Here is a 23,501-nt window from a genome sequence, read left to right on the forward strand (position 1 = left end):
TTGATTTGACTTCTAGAATGAGAACTCCCATTTCAGTTCATCCGCTTAACTATTTATCTATTGTTTGTATAATTAATTAATATGAATTTCTCATCTCTGAAAAGAAATATAATTTTCAAGGTAAACTCTGTATTGTCTCGTGTGGGTTATAGATGTAATGTTTGCTCACTGAGTTACAAAACTCACCCTATTATATTCCCATGTTTTTCAGATACAGGAGTCATTCCAGGTTCCATTCCACCTGCCCCTCAGTAGATCTTAGTCATTTTGGTGAGCCCTTCTTCTTTCCAAGGGCTAAGTAATTATGTAATAGAACCTTTGCTCAAAATCTAGATTATGTCAATGCTCCATATGTCACAGGCAGGATCCTCGTGTGGGTTATGCTATTTTGAATCTTGAATTGGTTAGGTAGTGATTATGATTTGGTTATGTAAGACTTATATATTTAACTATATACTCTAGTTATCAACTTGATATATATATATATATATATATATATGATGCGTATTTTGGATATATTTGGTTGTGGATATAATTTGGAGTATGTTGTTGTTGTTGTCTTGGAAATGGAGGTTTATTATTAATACATGGAGTTAATATTTATGTTGGTAAGGTCCTAGAAACAGAGGAGATTCTGTCCGTTTTTCTGAAAATTTGGTCATTTGGCTTGCTGAGGGACTTGTCCCTTGAGCGCCAGTCATGGCTTGGTTCGGGTCATGACAAAGTGGTATCAAAGCTTTAGGTTTTTCTGTGTAATATGGAGCAAGTGTCCTTTAGTAAGATCACAATTGTGCAAATGGAAGCCGGCCCATTTTCACAAAGTGTGATGTTACTAGAGGCCTATAGGAAGTTTTCCTCAATCTTTTTGTCTCATAATTCTTTCTGTCTGTCCTATTGTCTTCGAACTCCATATACATATGTCGTTGGTGATTCAATCGCTCTACTTACTCGATAGGTGGAAGATGCCATCTAAGAAAAGACGTGGTGGAACTGTTGGTGCTCCTGATACTGCTGAATCCAATAGGGCAGTTTCTCCGCCACTTGGAGCGCTTCGACAAAGGCCAAGGAGCCAAAGGATAGCTGATAGGTGCGAAGGAGAGATACCCCGCGAGAGAGTTCAAGAGAACCCCGCAGTAAGAGAGGCTCAACCGGACTTAGCAGCTGAATTGAGGGGAATGAATCAAACTCTTAATGCAGTGTTACAGGTTCTAAGAAATCAAAATAGGGGTGAAGCGAGACTTCCTAATGCACCAAATTCTCAGCCTCATAGGGTTCATCAATTGTTTAGGGATCAAGAGCCGCCAATTGAAAAGTATTTGAAGTTGAATTCGTCCACTTTCAATGGAGATTCATTGGATGAAGATCCACAAAAATATCTAGAGGATGCAAAGAAAGCTATTCAAGCTCTTAAGTGCACCAAAGAATTGGCTGTTGAGTTAGTATCCTACAACTTGCGTGGTTCAGCAAGATATTAGTATGAGTCTCTTCTTGAGAGCAAAGAAGCAGCTGGACTTCCTCCTCCTTCTTGGGAAGAGTTTACTAAAGAGTTTCTTGCTTGATTTTATCCAGCTAACAAGCAAGCAGAAGATGCAATTGCCTTTGAAAGATTAAGGCAAGAGAATATGACAGTGACTGAGTATGCTAAGGAGTTTACTAGACTTTCTAAGAGTGCTCCGTACTTGGTGAATTCAGAAGAGATGAAAGTTCGTCGTTTCGTTCGTGGATTGGCAGAACCTATGTTCACTACTCTTATGCCTGAAGTCGGACGCATGTCTTTTAAGGATGTCCTAAACTCTGCCTATGGAATTGAAGCTGGGATAGCGGAGAGAAATGCTTTTAAGGATGTTGGTAAGAAGCCCAAGATGAAGGGACAATTTTCTGGTGGATCTAGTTTAGGAGGATTTCAGTCTCATCATGGTCAAACTAATCAGCAAGGTTATTCGGGGTATCGAGCTCGTCCTCAAGCATCTTTTGGTGGGGTTGCTTCTTCTGGATCTGCTCCCATGAGTGTTTCGAATCCCAGACCTTTTGTTAAGAGCACCTCTCAATCTAGTGCACAGGGTTCAAATCAGACAAGGCCAGCTCAGCCCTATTGTCTTCAGTATGGGAGTTATCATTCCGGTATATGTTTCAAGGCTACTGGTGCATATTTTGGCTGTGGTCAATCTGGTCATCTTAGGAGGGATTGTCCAAATCCTAGAGGAGGCTTTGCTCCAGGTATTGCACGTCCTACAATACCAATGCCATCATCTTCAGCTATGTCCATTGGAAATTCTTCTGGTCCTAGTGGCAGAGGAGCAGGTGGCAGGTGTCAGACTTATAACAGAGGAGGGAGCCAAAGAGGAAGAGGTCAGACACGTGTGTATGCTTTAACACGTCAAGATGCTCAAGCTTCTCATGCTGTGGTGGCAGGTACTTTACAAGTTTGTTATTTAGATGCTCGAGTATTATTTGATACGAGTTCTCATTATTCATATGTATCTCCACATCTTGCATCTCGTTTCGATAAATAGCCTGAACTGTTATCCCACCCATTTCATATTGGCACTCTGCTTGGAGTCTCCACGATGGTTCGAGTTGTATTTCAGTCTTGTGTTGTTAGAATTAATACCGTTAAAACCTTAGCTGATTTGATCCTTTTAGAACCAATGGAAGATATTGTTGTCATCTTAGGCATGGATTGGTTAGCAGCTTGTCATGCTGATGTGGGCTGTTACTCCAAAACTCTGAAGTTTGACATACCGGGTATCTCAACTTTTGTTTTTAAGGGTGATGACTGTCCCACTTTAGCTAGTATCATCTCATCTATGAGTGCTATGCAATTGATGGATAAGGGAAACTAAGGATTTCTGGCAGTTGATAGAGATGTTGATGCCGAAGTGCCTAGTCTTGATCAGGTTCCTATTGTTAGAGAATTCCCTGACGTGTTCCCTGATGAGCTACCGGGGATGCCGCCTGACCGTGAAGTTGAGTTTTCCATAGAATTGGCTCCGGGAGTCCAACCTGTGTCCATTCCTCCCTATCATATGGCTCCAACTGAGTTACGAGAATTAAAAGTTCAATTGGAAGATATGCTAGAGAAAGGATTCATTCGTCCTAGCACTTCTCCGTGGGCAGCTCCTATTCTATTCGTAAAGAAGATGGATGGAACGATGCGACTATGTGTGGATTATCATCAGCTTAATAAGATAACTGTTCGCAACAAGTATCCATTGCCCAGGATTGATGATTTGTTTGATCAACTTCAAGGAGCTACCTGTTTCTTAAAAATCGACCTGCGTTCAGGGTACCATCAATTGAAGATAAAAGAGGAAGACATTCCAAAAACTGCTTTTCGTACTCGCTATGGGCATTATGAGTTCTTAGTAATGTCCTTTGGTCTGACGAATGCGCTTGCAGCTTTCATGGACTTAATGAATCGAGTCTTCAAACCTTTCTTAGATCGCTTTGTTATCGTCTTCATTGATGATATCTTGGTGTATTCGAAAAGTGCTACGGAGCATGAGTATCATTTGAGGATTGTGTTACAAACCTTAAGGGATCACAAGCTCTATGCTAAGTTTTCTAAATGTGGGTTTTGGCTTGATCAAGTGACATTCTTGGGGCATGTGGTATCAAAAGATGGAATCATGGTGGATCCAAAGAAGGTTGAAGCCGTTCAGAAGTGGCCAAGGCCTACTACAGTGACAGAAATTCGTAGCTTTCTAGGGTTGGCCGGCTACTATCGGCGATTCATCAAGGACTTCTCGAGAATTTCGGCACCATTAACCAAGTTAACTCAGAAGAATGTGAAGTTTCAATGGTCAGAAGCTTGTGAGGGAAGTTTTCAGACACTTAAGTCTTGTCTAACCTCAGCACCAGTTCTTGTTTTACCTTCTGGGTCTGGGGGATTCTCAGTCTTTTGCGATGCATCTCGGATAGGACTTGGTTGTGTATTAATGCAGCATGGCCGCGTCATTGCCTATGCCTCGCGACAACTCAAGAAGCATGAGCAGAATTATCCAACTCATGATATGGAAATGGCAGTGGTCGTCTTTGCTTTAAAGATTTGGAGACACTACCTTTATGGTGAGACCTGTGAAATCTATACGGATCACAAGAGTTTGAAGTATATATTTCAACAGAAGGATTTAAATTTGAGGCAACGGAGATGGATGGAGTTGCTAAAAGATTACGATTGTACCATTTTGTATCATCCTGGAAAGGCAAATGTTGTAGCAGATGCCCTCAGTAGAAAATCTATGGGTAGCTTGGTCCATATCACTCTTGGAAGGAGACCAATTGTTGAAGAAGTCCATCAATTGGAGGCCGGTGGAATTCAATTTGACCTTGGAGAATCAGGAGTTTTCTTAGCACATGTTCAAGCTCAATCTTCCCTAATAGAACAGATTAAGGTTGCACAAAGTGATGATCCGAAACTAAGAAAGCTTATGGAAGATGTTTGCAATGGGAGGAACTCAGACTTTTCTCTTGATCAAGATGTTTTGCGTTGTGGTCAACGCTTATGTGTGCTAGATAACCCCGACTTGAAGAAAGCTATTTTGGAGGAGGCTCACAATTCTAAGTATACCGTTCATCCAGGCTCCAATAAGATGTATCAAGATTTGAAACAATTATTTTGGTGGGAAGGTATGAAGAAAGACATAGGAGTTTTTGTTTCTCATTGCTTAACTTGCCAACAAGTTAAAGCTGAACATCAAAGACCTGCTGGGTTATTACAACAGATTGAGATACCTGAATGGAAGTGGGAAAGGATTACAATGGATTTTGTAACAGGTTTACCTCGTAGTTTTAAAGGTTTTGATTCAATTTGGGTAATTGTGGATAGAATGACGAAGTCAGCTCACTTTCTTCCGGTGAAAACAACTTTCAGTGCAGCTCGGTATGCTCAACTTTATGTGAATGAGATAGTTAAGCTACATGGAATTCCAGTGTCCATTATTTCAGATTGCGGGCCCCAGTTCACCTCTCATTTTTGGAAATCTTTTCAAAAAGCGTTAGGAACTCGTATAGATCTTAGCACAGCTTTTCACCCTCAAACCGATGGGCAATCAGAGAGGACGATCCAGATATTGGAAGACATGTTAAGGTGTTGTGTTCTAGATTTTGGTGGGAATTGGGACAGCTATTTACCTTTGATCGAGTTCTCTTATAATAATAGTTATCAAGCCAGCATTCAAATGGTACCATTTGAGGCTCTTTATGGGAGAAGATGCAGGTCACCTATTGGGTGGTTTGAGGTTGGTGAGGTTAAGCTTTTGGGGCCAAATTTGGTACAAGATGCGGTTGAGAAGGTTCGCATAATAAGAGAACATTTATTAGCAGCTCAGAGTAGGCAGAAGGCTTATGTTAATAACAGAAGGCGTAACTTAGAGTTTTCAGTGGGTGATCAGGTATTTCTGAGAGTATCACCTATGAAGGGAGTGATGAGGTTTGGGAAAAGAGGCAAGCTTAGTCCTCGATACATTGGTCCATTTGAGATACTGGACAGAATAGGTGCAGTTGCTTACTGCTTGGCATTGCCGCCTGAGTTGTCTATGATTCATCCAGTCTTTCATGTATCAATGTTGCGCAAATACCTTTCCGACCCATCTCATGTGCTTGCACCACAAGCCATAGAGCTAAACGAAGGTTTATCATTTGAAGAGGAACCGGTGGCTATAATAGATCGCCAAGTAAAGAAACTACGTTCTAAAGAGATAGCATCTATGAAAGTTGTTTGGAAGAATCATTCGGTAGAAGAAGCAACTTGGGAAGTGGAGGACGCTATGCGCGACAAATATCCGTATTTGTTTAAGTCTAAAGGTAACTATCACACTTATCATAGTTTATGGGTTTGAAATTCGGGGACCAAATTTCTTAAGGGGGAGAGAATGTAATAATCGAGAGTGTGAGGAAAAAAAAAGAAAGAGAGGTTGAGAACACGTGGGGGGCACATGCCCCCACTTTAAAATTTTCTTTCTCTCTTTTCATCTTCTTCGACACTCCCTCTCCCCCTCTGTTCTCCTTCCCTTTCATTTTCTTTCAAAAAAATCAAAATGTAAAACTCTCATTTCTCTTTTCTTACCAACTAGATTTTTTCATCTCTTCTCCTTGCAACCAACCACTCAATATCATCAAATTCACCTTCATCATCTTGCTTCCTTTTCTTCTCTATTCTATCTCCATTTATTCAAATCTCATTTTCTCAAAATCTCCAAATCAGAAAATTTCAACTTAATGAGTGAAGGAAGCATTCAACTTTGATTTCCGGTTATTATTGAGGCTTCAAGGTAACTCTTTGACTCAGTAATTAGCCATATCTCCAATTTTTGTCATCTCTATATTTATGGGTATATATAAATCCGAATTAGGGTTATTAGGGGTTAGAAAATTTGGGGCTTTTGTCAAGGTGAGTAAGATTATGTTAATTGACAATATTAGTAGCTCACAAATATCATTATTGTAATATTTCTAGAGTTGTAGAATTATTGGACATCATTTGGTAGCTCGTTGACGCGCTCAGAGTTGCTTCCGATTCTTTGGAATCAAGTTGTGAGTGGATATTATATCTATAATTGTTTTTAAATATATTATTGTGATTTCTGAATTTTTGAAAATAAATATTGATTTGTGAAACTTACAATTTTATAAAAATACACACGAGACGATATTTATATATTTTGTAAAGTATAAATGTTTTCTTATTTGACCTTATGTAAATTTTAATTAAATTTTAGTATGTAATCCTATATATATTGATTTGCTATGGAATTTAGTAGTATGTTATAAGCACCAGAGATTTTTATAAGTGATTTGGTTTGGATTGGTTTGGGAGACTCTGACTAGAAAATCGTAGTTAACGGCAGTTATGACGTTAACCTAGATGCATCTGGCTCAGACCTCAGCTAGCAGGGGCGTTGCTAGCCTAACGTGTAGGCCACACATTGGATTTGTTATACCGTACAGGGACACTAGAGGAAAAGGCTACCCTTAGAGGTGGAGCCGCCCTATGTGTGTAATATTTGATTTGATTTGACTTCTAGAATGAGAACTTCCATTTCAGTTCATCCGCTTAACTATTTATCTATTCTTTGTATAATTAATTAATATGAATTTCTCATCTCTGAAAAGAAATATAATTTTCAAGGTAAACTCTGTATTGTCTCGTATGGGTTATAGATGTAATGTTTACTCACTGAGTTGCAAAACTCACCCTATTATATTCCCATGTTTTTCAGATAAAGGAGTCATTCCAGGTTCCATTCCACCTGCCCCTCAGTAGATCTTAGTCATTTTGGTGAGCCCTTCTTCTTTCCAAGGGCTAAGTAATTATGTAATAGAACCTTTGCCCAAAATCTAGATTATGTCAATACTCCATATGTCACAGGCAGGATCCTCGTGTGGGTTATGCTATTTTGAATCTTGAATTGTTTAGGTAGTGATTATGATTTGGTTATGTAAGACTTATAGTTTTAACTATATACTCTAGTTATCAACTTGATATATATATATATGATGCGTATTTTGGATATATTTGGTTGTGGATATAATTTGGAGTATGTTGTTGTTGTTGTCTTGGAAATGGAGGTTTATTATTAATACATGGAGTTAATATTTATGTTGGTAAGGTCCTAGAAACAGAGGAGATTCTGTCCGTTTTTCTGAAAATTTGGTCGTTTGGCTTGCTGAGGGACTTGTCCTTTGAGCGCCAGTCATGGCTTGGTTCGGGTCATGACAAAGTGGTATCAAAGCTTTAGGTTTTCCTGTGTAATATGGAGCAAGTGTTCTTTAGTAAGATCACAATTGTGCAAATGGAAGCCGGCCCATTTTCACAAAGTGTGATGTTACTAGAGGCCTATAGGAAGTTGTCCTCAATCTTTTGGTCTCATAATTCTTTCTGTCTGTCCTATTGTCTTCGAAATCCATATACATATGTCGTTGGTGATTCAATCGCTCTACTTACTCGATAGGTGGAAGATGCCACCTAAGAAAAGACATGGTGGAACTGTTGGTGCTCCTGATACTGCTGAATCCAATAGGGCAGTTTCTTCGCCACTTGGAGCGCTTCGACAAAGGCCAAGGAGCCAAAGGATAGCTGATAGGCGCGAAGGAGAGATACCCCGCGAGAGAGTTCAAGAGAACCCCGCAGTAAGAGAGGCTCAACCGGACTTAGCAGCTGAATTGAGGGGAATGAATCAAACTCTTAATGCAGTGTTACAGGTTCTAACAAATCAAAATAGGGGTGAAGCGAGACTTCCTAATGCACCAAATCCTCAGCCTCATAGGGTTCATCAATTGTTTGGGGATCAAGAGCCGCCAATTGAAAAGTATTTGATGCACGAAAAACTTGTCTCAGAACAAATCTCCCTTCGGCAAGTGTACCGAATTTGTCGTCAAGTAAAAACTCACAATAGAGTGAGGTCGAATCCCACAGGGATTGATTGATCAAGCAACTTTAATTAGAAGAATGTTCTAGTTGAGCGAATCCAGAATTTGGGTTGAGAGTTGCAGAAAATAAAATGGCGGGAATGTAAATAACAGAAAAGTAAATGCTAGAATTAAAGGACTGGAAGTAAATGACTGAAAATAAATTACAGAACTGTAAATGGGAATGGGGGATTTGCTCATAAAAGTAAATGGCAAAAATTAAAGAGAATGGGTAAGATCAGAGATGGGGAGTTCATTGGGGTTAGGAGATGTTGCAATTCTCCGGATCAAGTTCATTTTCATCTCTTCCTCAATCAATGCACTCATTGATCTCCTTGGCAATCTTAATTGATTGAATTACAATTTCTTGCAATTCAATCTCTCAAATCTTGATCAATAGCCAATTCCTTGGTCAATTGCTCATGAGAAGAGATGAAGTATGGTCACTGATTATACCACATGCATTTCCCAAATCAAGTATTGAGAGGGTTATAGTCACATACCCATCCAAACCCAATTTGGTCCAGCATGAGAAAGCATTTCTAGCTTGATCTCTTCATTCCTCTTTCAAGGTTCAGAAGAGATCCAAGTTTGAATAGCTTCTTTTCCAAGATAACTATTCAATTGGATGAAGATCGAAAGCTTTCAAGTAAAATCAAGAGAAAAGATAGAAGAAGAATAATGAAAATTAGTATTGATCCATCAAATTACAACAGAGCTCCCTAACCCAATGAAAGGGGTTTAGTTGTTCATAGCTCTTGAAAATGAAAACAGAGATGGAGAATATATCATAAAACTAGAAAATGCAGAGAAAGTAAAATACAGAGAGTAGTTCTCTTTTTCCAACTTCCAGAACTCTCTTCAACAATTCAAAGCTACTCCTATATATACTACTTCTCTCAGCTTCTAGTTGGCTCTTCAAGTCTTGGGCCTTTGGATCTTGAGTTTGAAGCAGTTCTCTTCTTCATTTGGGCTTGGCTTTACTTGCAGAGAGAAAATGTGAAGTGGGCAGAGACTTTAGCTCAGGACGTTAGGGGTGTTAACGTTTAGTGAAAATATAAGTTCGAGAACGTTAGTGACAATCAACTTTCTCACTAACGTTACTAAGTAAAAGCCACGTTAACTTCAACGTTAGTGGCATAAACGTTGCCACTAACGTTGCCTCTAAGTCATTCGCACACGTTATTGAGACTTAACATTTCCAATAACTTTGAAAAGCCCCTTTTGTTCCCACGTTAGAGCCCACGTTAACTTAGTTAACGTGGCTCTTTAATGTGGGCTTGCCATCCTTCGAGAACGTTAGTGACACTCAACATTGTCACTAACGTTCCAAGGTGCCCCTATGTCTCACGTTAGAGTCCACGTTAACTAGGTTAACGTGGCTTCTAACGTGGCCATGCTTAGCCATCCCCAACGTTAGTGACAATGTTGAGTGTCACTAACGTTGGCCATTCTTTCACTCATCAACGTTAGCTTCCACGTTAACTAAGTTAACGTAGCTCCTTGGGGGGTTGTGTGGTTGCTTCCAACGTTAGTAACAATGTTGGGTGTCACTAACGTTGTCGACCATGCTTGCTTCTTACGTTAGCTCCCACGTTAACCAAGTTAACGTGGGAGTTAACGTGGTATGTTTCTCCTTAGGCCAACGTTAGTGACAATGTTGAATGTCACTAACGTTGGCGTTTCTCCCCCTTTCTAACATTAGAGGCCACGTTAACTAAGTTAATGTGGACTCTAACGTGGCCACTTATGAGCATTTGCCAACGTTAGTGACAATGTTAAGTGTCACTAACGTTGGCTCAACTTCCCTTCTCCACGTTAGAATTCACGTTAACTTAGTTAACGTGACTCTTAACGTGGTCAATGATGGCTTTGAGAGCGTTATTGGCAATCACTTTTCTCATTAACTTTGCAAGTTACCTCCCATTCCTTGCTTCCTTTGGTCCTGAAATCAAGCAATAGAGCGCATCAAAGTTCTAGTCCAAGTCATGGGCAATGCAACATACAATTTGTCACTAAAGTTATGCAAAATACTCATGAAATAGTGTAAAATGCACAATGTATGCTTGAATCAAGGTGTAAGTGAATATCTACCCAAAACTAGCTTATTTCCTAAGGAAATGCATGAAACTAACCTAAAAATAGTAAAGAAAAGGTCAGTGAAACTGGTCAAGATGCCCTGGCATCACAACACCAAACTTAAAGCTTGCTTGTCCCTACGCAAGTACTGGAACAAGAGAATGATGAATGGACTGCCAAGAGCAATGAGTCATTCTTGTGGAAGTCATATCACTGATTTTATGGTGGTTTCATGCATAGCAACTTAGGTTCATTCCTGGCTTTCAAACCTTTATCATGTCTTAAAACACTCACTTTGCTTACATCCCATGAGACTTTTATTCATTGATCCCTTTATTGTCATTTCAGAGCTTATTGGTGTTCTTAGGCTAAGTGCTCTGTAAGGGGGCAACTTTTTAAGATAAGCTTTCAGCCAACACTCCCGAATCAGTTGGTTCAAGGTGCTAGGTGTTGAAGCATCCCTAAGGACTTACTCCCTCAAGTCTCTCCCCCATACATACACACCACAGGCATATAGTTCATTTATTTTCCTTCTTGAGACCTTGGTGTCCAGCACCTCTTTGGGTTACTAAATGCTCTGTGGTGAGGGTTACTCTTGATAATGGACTTTCAGCTGATAATCCCGGGTTAGTTAACCCAAGTTACCAGGTGATAAAGCACCCCTAAGAGCTTATTCATCCAAGTAGATCCCTCACACAGGAATACCACAGACACATATCTTAAGATCAAAACTATTGGTGCCTAGCCTTATTGCTTACTCTTTTTCTTTTGTTTCTTTCCACTTTCATTATTCTTTTCTCTTTCTCTTACTAGGATCTTGTCATATACTTAGTCTCATGAGGTGTGTTCAAAGCAAAGTATTCAGGCCAGATAGTTGTCATCCCACCTTATGGTTGAACCAACTTAGCTAACTTACGATCATACCACAAACTCATGAATGTACTCCATAATATGAACTCTACTCTGGTCTTTTGAAACATAAGCATTCTCTCTTCATTTGATTAAAAGGGACAAGCATACAAGTAAGTAAAGTAAGGATACAGTGACATAAAGACTAGCACACAGAGACTTTCTTCAATACCAAAAACTTAAAAGACATAATTGAAAAAGGTTTAAACATAACATGGAAGCAAGTTCTATTTCATACAAGATCTTCCTTATTTAAAGCATAGAAAACATGGACCAAAAAGAACTCGACCACCTGTCATTCATGTGGATGCCCATGCTCCTATCCTTGCTTGTCCTCATTGTGTCTCTCTTGAGTGCTTGTACTTCCGCTTCCCTTGTCTTTTCCAAGCAGCTTCTTCCAGAAACCACCATCTTCCATCTTCTTCTTGAGTGTCTCCTTTTGCTGCTTCACTTTCCTCTGTTCTTGTTCTACAAAATCTTTTTGGACCTCATCATATGTAGGGATGGCATAGTGTAGCTGATGCATATTACTGGTCATGTAGTTCAACTTGGCTTGAGTGTTCACATAGAACTCCTCCCTATGTAGTTGCCTTCCTTCATTGAGTACACTGAACTCATTGAAAGTTTTCATTTGGGCTATCTGCCGCTGGTTGAGTTCTTGCAAGTGCTTCTCTTGAAGCTCTTGCCTCTCATTCACTTGGTTGATGGCTTGAGTGAGCCGGGAGTAGTGTTCCTGCTGCTGCTCCATTTGTTGTTTTTGCCATGCTTCCTGTTGGCTCAGCCAGTTGGTTTGAAGGTTCAGTATTTGCTCTTGTCCTTCCATATGTCTCATCCCCAGATCCTCAATGGCCCTTAGAAGGTGATTCATGTTCAAGTTAGCTGGATCATAATACTCTCCTTGTTGATATTCCTCCTGATGAGGTTCCTCTTGGTGAACTCTTTCTTTTGCTTTTGGTTTCCCTATTTGTGGCCTTCTTTGTTGCTGAGCAGGTGTAGTATAAACCAATCGCTCGAGTGTAACTGGCATCCCTGGGTTCACCCAGTCTGGGTTGCTGTCCTCAAATACTACCTTGGCCTTGTTGCGTAAGGGGAGAATGGTGCTGGAGTACCAAAGCCTGGCACCTGAATCAACCTTCTCAGCCGAATCTTGAATCCCCTTGGCGATGAGCTCATTCACATTGATTTCCCCACCTTTTATTAAGCAATGCACCATAGTAGCTCGATTGATGTTTACCTCTGAATTATTTGCAACTGGTAGAATGGACCTCCTTACGAGTTCAAACCACCCCTTGGCTTCAGGGCTCAGGTCTCCCCTCTTGATGAACTTGGGTCTCCCATCTGTGTACCTCTCCCAGTCAGCTGCTATAACACAGATGTCTGACACTATCTCTAAGAGCTCATCATTATCAGAGCTTCTACTTATCCTTGCCTGATAACTGTCCTCATCAAAATGAGGTGATTTCAGGTGAAGAACTCTTGTTATGGCATTTGGGCTGAAGTCCACCTCCTTTCCTCTCACGTAACTTTTGAAGGTTGGGGCCTTGGTTTTATCTTCTCTTACTACATTTGCATAAAATTATTTGATGAGGTTTCCATTGATCTTCCCCTCTGGACTTGTGAGCAATTGCCACCCCCTCTGTTCGATTTTTTCCAGAATTTGTGGTGACTCATTTGCATTGATTTGGAAGATTAACTCTGGCAATATCTTTCTGGCCCTTATCCGTTCGAATTCACGTTCATGAAAGGCAGTTTTGAATTTCTTCTCATCGAAAGGAACACTCTCCATGGGTTCCTTCCTCTTTTGCCTCTTTGAGCTTGATGATGCCATGAATTGAGTTGCTGTTTTGAAGGGGGGTTGGAGGATACGGATAGATGAGGAATAGGTTGGCTAGGACAGAGTGTGATGAAGGAGGTTGAGCAAGCCGTAAGTATAAAGTGTGGAGAGTGGGAATTTGAGTGTGAGGAATGATCATGCACTAAGGTTCACTTATATAGGGAGATCATGAGTGGATGGAAGGTGTGGATTGCAAGGATTTTTGCTTGATGGACGGTCGGGATTGTGTATGAAGGAAGGACAAGGATCATCACTTAATAAGAGTGATTGGTTCGGTCTTCAAGGATCTTCCTTCTCCAATGTTGCATGGCAATGTTTCCCCATGCGTTCCCTCTTGAGACATGTGTGTAGTGCTCTTCATTAAGTGGCGGAATCTCCCCCCATTTAATTGTCCAATCAATCCCTTTTTATGCTTCTTTTCTTTTCCTATAAAGATTTAAAATAAGGAAATTAATATCATAAAAATTAAACTCTACGGCTAGAATAATAAAGAGAAGAAAAAGAGTTTGTTTATTTATGAATTTCAACTAACTAACTACTTGTGTATCCTTATGCATTTTGGTGGCACCATGGGGTGACACCAAACTTAGTTTGAAGCAATGTGATGAAAAGTTTTGTTCAAAGCTCCCAAGACTAGCATGCATCTTGGTTTGCTTTGAACACCAAACTTGTTCTTCACTATATACTGCATGATAAAGATTTCACCAAGTGTTTGTCAAGTTTGGGTTGAAATTCATAAACATTGATTTATTCATTATTTTAAAAACATATAAAACATGGGTTGCCTCCCATGAAGTGCTTCTTTAGCGTCACTAGCTTGACGTTTTTCCCTCATCAGGGTGGTTGATAGTGCTTAAAGTCCTCCCCTCTTGCTGTGGACTTATATCCATTGATTGGATCAATGATCTCCACATGTTCCAGGGAAAGAACTCTGTTGATAGTGAAGACCTTGGGTAACTGAGATGGTACAGTAGGGAGATTAGGGGGAATATCTGGGAAGTAAGCTGAGACAACTCTATCCCCTGGAGAGAAGTCTTCTGTAGGGATCTTCTTGTTCCTCCACCTCCTTGGTACCTTCTTCTTTGTTTCTTTTGAGGTTGCCTTCCCCTTGGTGACCTCTTTTTCTAAAGGAGTTGTGATGCTGTCTTCACCTGCCTCTAGAGGTTTAGGTTCCTCCAACTTTTCCTTGAGCTGTGGCAATTACTGTTTTCCTTGTTTATCTATTAAGGGGATCTCAGAATGAACTGGCTGTGCTTCAGTGCTTGTTTCCTCCTTCAGTGTCTCATTATCATTTGTGCTTAGTTCCTTGTCCTCTTGATCTATTTCTTGTGAGAGTTTGAAAATATTGAAGTTGAGTCGTTCATCATGGATTCTCAATATTAGCTCCCCTTTCTCTACATCGATAAGTACTCTGGCCGTAGCTAGGAATGGTCTTCCCAATATGATTAGGTGAGTGTGACTCTCTTCCATGTCCAGGATGACAAAGTCTGTTGGGAGAAAGTATTTCCCAACCTTTAGCAACACATTTTCCACCACTCCTATTGCTTGCTTTTGAGTTTTGTTAGCCAGTCTGATGATTACATCTGTGGGCATTATCTCATTGATCTGCAGCCTCTTCACCAGGGATAAGGGCAGTAAGTTGATGCTGGCCCCCAAATCACATAGTGCTCTATCGAACATAGTTTCACCTATGGCACAAGGGATGTGAAAACTCCCTGGGTCTCTTCTTTTTGTAGGCAACTCAGGTTGAATAAGGGCACTACATTCCTTGTTCATCACTATAGTCTGGCCTCCTTTGAGTGAGCTTTTTCTGGGAAGAAGTTCCTTCATATACTTGATGAATGCAGGCATTTGTTGAATTGCCTTGATGAATGGTATGTTTACATGCAGAGATGCAAACAAGTCTAGGAACCTTGAGTATATTCTTTTTTTCACAGCACCATTGAGCAGTTGAGGGAAGGGTGCATAGAGCTTCAGCAGCTCTTGTTGTGAGATTTCTGGTTCTTGGTGATCTCTATCCTCCTCTTTTGTTGAGTTGTCTTCAGGTTGTTCGAAAAGTGTGCCTTGCTTGTCTTCAGTCTCTTGATCACTTGTAGTGACCATTTTGCAATCTTCCCATCTTACTTTCTTTGCTTCTCTTTTGGGGTTTTTCTCCGTGTCACTTGGGAAGCTATCAGTAGGTTTGGGAATCTTCTCAGCTAAATATCCCACCAGGAATTCCAGCTTCCTAATGGTCTCTCCCTGGTTCTTAATATTGGCTCGCACCTCCTCTTTGAACACCTTATTTTCTTGAATCTCTTGGCATATTCCTTCAAGTAAGGCTTCAATCTTAGAGAGCTTGTCATCAATTGATGAGTGATTCGGAGCAGATGTGCTGTTTTGGTTTTGATAAGCATGTGGAGAAGTGTTGTTGTGGGGGTGTTGAGATGTCCTCTGTGTGAATTGCTGGTGAGCTGCATTGTTGTTGGAGTTGTAACGTCTCTGGTCTTGGTTTTGATCTTGCTCACTTCCCCACCCAAAGTTTGGGTGGTTTCTCCATCCAGGGTTGTAGGTCTTGGAGTATGGATCATAGTTTTTCCTTGGTGAATTCCCAATGTAGTTGGCTTGCTCCTCACTACCCTCTGCTTCTTTATTCACTCCTTCTTGGGTTGTTGATGAAGTGGAGATTGCTGCTACTTGGTTCATCTCCATCTTCTTGGTGAGGTCAGCCAGCTGCTGGGTAATGAGCTTGTTTTGGGCCAACAGAGCATCTACATTGTTTAGCTCCATTATTCCTCTTGTGTTCCCTCTTTCGGAAGCATAGAAGTAGTCGTTCTCTGCTACTATTTCAATAACATCTATGGCTTCCTCAATAGTCTTCTTCTTGTTCAAAGATCCTCCGGATGAATGGTCTACGGCCTTCTTTGACTCATAAGAGAGCCCTTCATAGAAAATGTGCAGCTGCACCCATTCGTTGAACATATCTGGTGGGCACCTCCTTGTTAGGTCTTTAAACCTCTCCCATGCTTCATATAGAGTCTCACCATCTTGTTGCCTGAAAGTTTGGACCTCAGCTCTCAGCCTATTGATTCGTTGAGGAGGGTAAAATCTTGCTAAGAATTTGTTCACCATGTCTTCCCAAGTTGTCAAGCTTTCCCTTGGGAAAGATTCCAGCCACTTGGCTGCTTTGTCCCTAAGTGAGAATGGAAATAAGAGCAGTCTATAGGCGTCAGGATGAACACCATTAGACTTCACTGTGTCACATATTCTCAGGAAGGTGGTTAAATGTTGATTGGGGTCTTCTTGAACACCTCCTCCAAACGAACAGTTGTTCTGAACAAGGGTGATGAGTTGTGGTTTAAGTTCAAAGTTGTTGGCATGGATTGTTGGCTTTTGGATGCTACTTCCACAATTGCCTGGGTTTGGATTGATGTAAGAGCCCAAAACTCTTCTATCCTCCCCAGCATGATTTGCTCTACCTCCTCCCCCATGGTTGTGATCCTCTTCTTCATGATGGTTTTCCATGCTGTCTTCCATGTTTGGTTCAAAGAATTCCTCTTCTTCCTCAGCACCAACCACTTTCTTTCCTCTTGCCTCCCTCCTTAATCTAAGGAAGGTCCTCTCAGGTTCAGAATCGAAGGAAGTTGAAGCCCCGCTTCTTCTCCCTGTCATACAACCATCAAGTGCAAGCAAGAAAAGATAGGTGCAGAAAGTATTTGTGTCAGAATTACTGTTAGTTGTGGGTGATGCAATATATCAAACAGTTAGTGGGTTAGCAAACAGAATTGAAAATAACAAAGAAAAACAAAAAAAATAGAGGGGGAAGGGAAGAAGTTTAACTAAAACAGAAAGTAAATCACTCAAACAGAAAATGAAATTCACAAAATAAAAATGCTCAATCTAGTGATCTTCCAATTTAATCATTGTTGATGCACAATCAATCCCCGGCAACGGCGCCATAAACTTGATGCACGGAAAACTTGTCTCACAACAAATCTCCCTTTGGCAAGTGTACCGAATTTGTCGTCAAGTAAAAACTCACAATAGAGTGAGGTCGAATCCCACAGGGATTGATTGATCAAGCAACTTTAATTAGAAGAATGTTTTAGTTGAGCGAATCCAAAATTTGGGTTGAGAGTTGCAGAAAATAAAATGGCGGGAATGTAAATAACAGAAAAGTAAATGCTAGAATTAAAGGACTGGAAGTAAATGACTAAAAATAAATTGCAGAACTATAAATGGGAATGGGGGATTTGCTCATAAAAGTAAATGGCAGAAATTAAAGAGAATGGGTAAGATCAGAGATGGGGAGTTCATTGGGGTTAGGAGATGTTGCAATTCTCCGGATCAAGTTCATTTTCATCTCTTCCTCAATCAATGCACTCATTGATCTCCTTGGCAATCTTAATTGATTGAATTACAATTTCTTGCAATTCAATCTCTCAAATCTTGATCAATAGCCAATTCCTTGGTCAATTGCTCATGAGAAGAGATGAAGTATGGTCACTGATTATACCACATGCATTTCCCAAATCAAGTATTGAGAGGGTTATAGTCACATACCCATCCAGACCCAATTTGGTCCAGCATGAGAAAGCATTTCTAGCTTGATCTCTTCATTCCTCTTTCAAGGTTCAGAAGAGATCCAAGTTTGAATAGCTTCTTTTCCAAGATAACTACTCAATTGGATGAAGATCGAAAGCTTTCAAGTAAAATCAAGAGAAAAGATAGAAGAAGAATAATGAAAATTAGTATTGATCCATCAAATTACAACAGAGCTCCCTAACCCAATGAAAGGGGTTTAGTTGTTCATAGCTCTTGAAAATGAAAACAGAGATGGAGAATACATCATAAAACTAGAAAATGCAGAGAAAGTAAAATACAGAGAGTAGTTCTCTTTTTCCAACTTCCAGAACTCCCTTCAACAATTCAAAGCTACTCCTATATATACTACTTCTCTCAGCTTCTAGTTGGCTCTTCAAGTTTTGGGCCTTTGGATCTTGAGTTTGAAGCAGTTCTCTTCTTCATTTGGGCTTGGCTTTACTTGCAGAGAGAAAATGTGAAGTGGGCAGAGACTTTAGCTCAGGACGTTAGGGGTGTTAACGTTTAGTGAAAATATAAGTTTGAGAACGTTAGTGACAATCAACTTTCTCACTAACGTTACTAAGTAAAAGCCACGTTAACTTCAACGTTAGTGGCATAAACGTTGCCACTAACGTTGCCTCTAAGTCATTCGCACACGTTATTGAGACTTAACATTTCCAATAACTTTGAAAAGCCCCTTTTATTCCCACGTTAGAGCCCACGTTAACTTAGTTAACGTGGCTCTTTAACGTGGGCTTGCCATCCTTCGAGAACGTTAGTGACACTCAACATTGTCACTAACGTTCCAAGGTGCCCCTATGTCTCACGTTAGAGTCCACGTTAACTAGGTTAACGTGGCTTCTAACGTGGCCATGCTTAGCCATCCCCAACGTTAGTGACAATGTTGAGTGTCACTAACATTGGCCATTCTTTCACTCATCAACGTTAGCTTCCACGTTAACTAAGTTAACGTGGCTCCTTGGGGGGTTGTGGGGTTGCTTCCAACGTTAGTGACAATGTTGGGTGTCACTAACGTTGTCGACAATGCTTGCTTCTTACGTTAGCTCCCATGTTAACCAAGTTAACGTGGTATGTTTCTCCTTAGGCCAACGTTAGTGACAATGTTGAATGTCACTAACGTTGGCGTTTCTCCCCCTTTCTAACGTTAGAGGCCACGTTAACTAAGTTAACGTGGACTCTAACGTGGCCACTTATGAGCATTTGCCAATGTTAGTGACAATGTTAAGTGTCACTAACGTTGGCTCAACTTCCCTTCTCCACGTTAGAGTTCACGTTAACTTAGTTAACGTGACTCTTAACGTGGTCAATGATGGCTTTGAGAGCGTTATTGGCAATCACTTTTCTCATTAACTTTGCAAGTTACCTCCCATTCCTTGCTTCCTTTGGTTCTGAAATCAATCAATAGAGCGCATCAAAGTTCTAGTCCAAGTCATGGGCAATGCAACATACAATTTGTCACTAAACTTATGCAAAATCCTCATGAAATAGTGTAAAATGCACAATGTATGCTTGAATCAAGGTGTAAGTGAATATCTACCCAAAACTAGCTTATTTCCTAAGGAAATGCATGAAACTAACCTAAAAACAGTAAAGAAAAGGTCAGTGAAACTGGCCAAGATGCCCTGGCATCAGTATTTGAAGTTGAATTCGTCCACTTTCAATGGAGATTCATTGGATGAAGATCCACAATAATATGTAGAGGATGCAAAGAAAGCTATTCGAGCTCTCAAGTGCACCAAAGAATTGGCTGTTGAGTTAGTATCCTACAACTTGCGTGGTTCAGCAAGATATTGGTATGAGTCTCTTCTTGAGAGCAAAGAAGCAGCTGGACTTCCTCCTCCTTCTTGGGAAGAGTTTACTGAAGAGTTTCTTGCTCGATTTTATCCAGCTAACAAGCAAGCAGAAGATGCAATTGCCTTTGAAAGATTAAGGCAAGAGAATATGACAGTGACTGAGTATGCTAAGGAGTTTACTAGACTTTCTAAGAGTGCTCCGTACTTGGTGAATTCAGAAGAGATGAAAGTTCGTCGTTTCGTTCGTGGATTGGCAGAACCTATGTTCACTACTCTTATGCCTGAAGTCGGACGCATGTCTTTTAAGGATGTCCTAAACTCTGCCTATGGAATTGAAGCTGGGATAGTGGAGAGAAATGCTTTTAAGGATGTTGGTAAGAAGCACAAGATGAAGGGACAATTTTCTGGTGGATCTAGTTTAGGAGGATTTCAGTCTCATCATGGTCAAACTAATCAGCAAGGTTATTCGGGGTATCGAGCTCGTCCTCAAGCATCTTTTGGTGGGGTTGCTTCTTCTGGATCTGCTCCCATGAGTGTTTCGAATCCCAGACCTTTTGTTAAGAGCACCTCTCAATCTAGTGTACAGGGTTCAAATCAGACAAGGCCAGCTCAGACTTATTGTCTTCAGTGTGGGAGTTACCATTCCGGTATATGTTTCAAGGCTACTGGTGCATGTTTTGGCTATGGTCAATCTGGTCATCTTAGGAGGGATTGTCCAAATCCTAGAGGAGGCTTTGCTCCAGGTATTGCACATCCTACAACACCAATTCCATCATCTTCAGCTATGTCCATTGGAAATTCTTCTGGTCCTAGTGGCAGAGGAGCAGGTGGCAGGGGTCAGACTTATAACAGAGGAGGGAGCCAAAGAGGAAGAGGTCAGACACGTGTATATGCCTTAACACGTCAAGATGCTCAAGCTTCTCATGCTGTGGTGGCAGGTACTTTACAAGTTTGTTATTTAGATGCTCGAGTGTTATTTGATACAGGTTCTCATTATTCATATGTATCTCCACATCTTGCATCTCGTTTCGATAAACAACCTGAACTGTTATCCCACCCATTTCATATTGGCACTCCGCTTGGAGTCTCCACGATGGTTCGAGTTGTATTTCGGTCTTGTGTTATTAGAATTAATACCGTTGAAACCTTAGATGATTTGATCCTTTTAAAACCAATGGAAGATATTGATGTCATCTTAGGCATGGATTGGTTAGCAGCTTGTCATGCTGATGTGGGCTGTTACTCCAAAACTCTGAAGTTTGACATACCGGGTATCTCACCTTTTATTTTTAAGGGTGATGACTGTCCCACTTTAGCTAGTATCATCTCATCTATGAGTGCTATACAATTGATGGATAAGGAAAACCAAGGATTTCTGGCAGTTGTTAGAGATGTTAATGACGAAGTGCCTAGTCTTGATCAGGTTCCTATTGTTAGAGAATTCCCTAACGTGTTCCCTGATGAGCTACCGGGGATGCCGCCTGACCGTGAAGTTGAGTTTTCCATAGAATTGGCTCCGGGAGTCCAACCTGTGTCCATTCCTCCCTATCATATGGCTCCAACTGAGTTACAAGAATTAAAAGTTCAATTGGAAGATATGCTAGAGAAAGGATTCATTCGTCCTAGCACTTCTCCGTGGGGAGCTCCTATTCTATTCGTAAAGAAGATGGATGGAACGATGCGACTATGTGTGGATTATCGTCAGCTCAATAAGATAACTGTTCACAACAAGTATCCATTGCCCAGGATTGATGATTTGTTTGATCAACTTCAAGGAGCTACCTGTTTCTTAAAAATCGACCTGCGTTCAGGGTACCATCAATTGAAGATAAAAGAGGAAGACATTCCAAAAACTACTTTTCGTACTCGCTATGGGCACTATGAGTTCTTAGTAATGTCCTTTGGTATGACGAATGTGCCTGCAGCTTTCATGGACTTAATGAATCGAGTCTTCAAACCTTTCTTAGATCGCTTTGTTATCGTCTTCATCGATGATAACTTGGTGTATTCGAAAAGTGCTACGGAGCATGAGTATCATTTGAGGATTGTGTTACAAACCTTAAGGGATCACAAGCTCTATGCTAATTTTCTAAATGTGAGTTTTGGCTTGATCAAGTGACATTCTTGGGGCATATGGTATCAAAAGATGGAATCATGGTGGATCCAAAGAAGGTTGAAGCCGTTCGGAAGTGGCCAAGGCCTACTACAGTGACAGAAATTCGTAGCTTTCTAGGGTTGGCTGGCTACTATCGGCGATTCATCAAGGACTTCTCGAGAATTTCGGCACCATTAACCAAGTTAACTCAGAAGAATGTGAAGTTTCAATGGTCAGAAGCTTGTGAGGGAAGTTTTCAGACACGTAAGTCTTGTCTAACCTCAGCACCAGTTCTTGTTTTACCTTCTGGGTCTGGGGGATTCTCAGTCATTTGCGATGCATCTCGGATAGGACTTGGTTGTGTATTAATGAAGCATGGCCGCGTCATTGGCTATGCCTTGCGACAACTCAAGAAGCATGAGCAGAATTATCCAACTCATGACCTGGAAATGGCAGCGGTCGTCTTTGCTTTAAAGATTTGGAGACACTACCTTTATGGTGAGACCTGTGAAATCTATACGGATCACAAGAGTTTGAAGTATATATTTCAACAGAAGGATTTAAATTTGAGGCAACGGAGATGGATGGAGTTGCTAAAAGATTACGATTGTACCATTTTGTATCATCCTGGAATAGTAAATGTTGTAGCAGATGCCCTCAGTAGAAAATCTATGGGTAGCTTGGCCCATATCACTCTTGGAAGGAGACCAATTGTTGAAGAAGTCCATCAATTGGAGGCCGGTAGAATTCAATTTGACCTTGGAGAATTAGGAGTTTTCTTAGCACATGTTCGAGCTCAATCTTCCCTAATAGAACAGATCAAGGTTGCACAAAGTGATGATCCGAAACTAAGAAAGCTTATGGAATATGTTTGCAATGGGAGGAACTCATACTTTTCTCTTGATCAAGATGTTTTGCGTTGTGGTCAACGCTTATGTGTGCCAGATAACCCTGACTTGAAGAAAGCTATTTTGGAAGAGGCTCACAATTCTAAGTATACCGTTCATCCAGGCTCCAATAAGATGTATCAAGATTTGAAATAATTGTTTTGGTGGGAAGGCATGAAGAAAGACATAGGAGTTTTTGTTTCTCATTGCTTAACTTGCCAACAAGTTAAAGCTGAACATCAAAGACCTGCTGGGTTATTACAACAGATTGAGATACCTGAATGGAAGTGGGAAAGGATTACGATGGATTTTGTAACAGGTTTACCTCGTAGTTTTAAAGGTTTTGATTCAATTTGGGTAATTGTGAATAGAATGACGAAGTTAGCTCACTTTCTTCCGGTGAAAACAACTTTCAGTGCAGCTCGGTATGCTCAACTTTATGTTGATGAGATAGTTAAGCTACATGGAATTCCAGTGTCCATTATTTCAGATCGCGGGCCCCAATTCACCTCTCATTTTTGGAAATCTTTTCAAAAAGCGTTAGGAACTCGTCTAGATCTTAGCACAGCTTTTCACCCTCAAACTGATGGGCAATCAGAGAGGACGATCCAGATATTGGAAGACATGTTAAGGTGTTGTGTTCTAGATTTTGGTGGGAATTGGGACAGCTATTTACCTTTGATCGAGTTCTCTTATAATAATAGTTATCAAGCCAGCATTCAAATGGCACCATTTGAGGCTCTTTATGGGAGAAGATGCAGGTCACCTATTGGGTGGTTTGAGGTTGGTGAGGTTAAGCTTTTGGGGTCAAATTTGGTACAAGATGCGGTTGAGAAGGTTCGCATAATAAGAGAACATTTATTAGCAGCTCAGAGTAGGCAGAAGGCTTATGTTGATAACAGAAGGCGTAA

At 40.6% G+C, this 23,501-nt stretch overlaps 1 non-coding gene across 1 annotated transcript; it reads left to right on the plus strand.

Moving 5' to 3' along the window:
- The first annotated feature begins 16,187 nt into the window (after positions 1 to 16,187).
- Positions 16,188 to 16,294, plus strand: LOC148579913 (small nucleolar RNA R71). Its single transcript, XR_015896953.1, has one exon. It is a non-coding gene; the product is annotated as a small nucleolar RNA R71 (small nucleolar RNA).
- The last annotated feature ends 7,207 nt before the right edge of the window (positions 16,295 to 23,501 follow it).

The sequence above is a fragment of the Arachis ipaensis genome, chromosome B10, assembly GCF_059453495.1.
Source record: "Arachis ipaensis isolate K30076 ecotype BB chromosome B10, ASM5945349v1, whole genome shotgun sequence".
NCBI classification, from domain to species: Eukaryota; Viridiplantae; Streptophyta; class Magnoliopsida; order Fabales; family Fabaceae; genus Arachis; species Arachis ipaensis.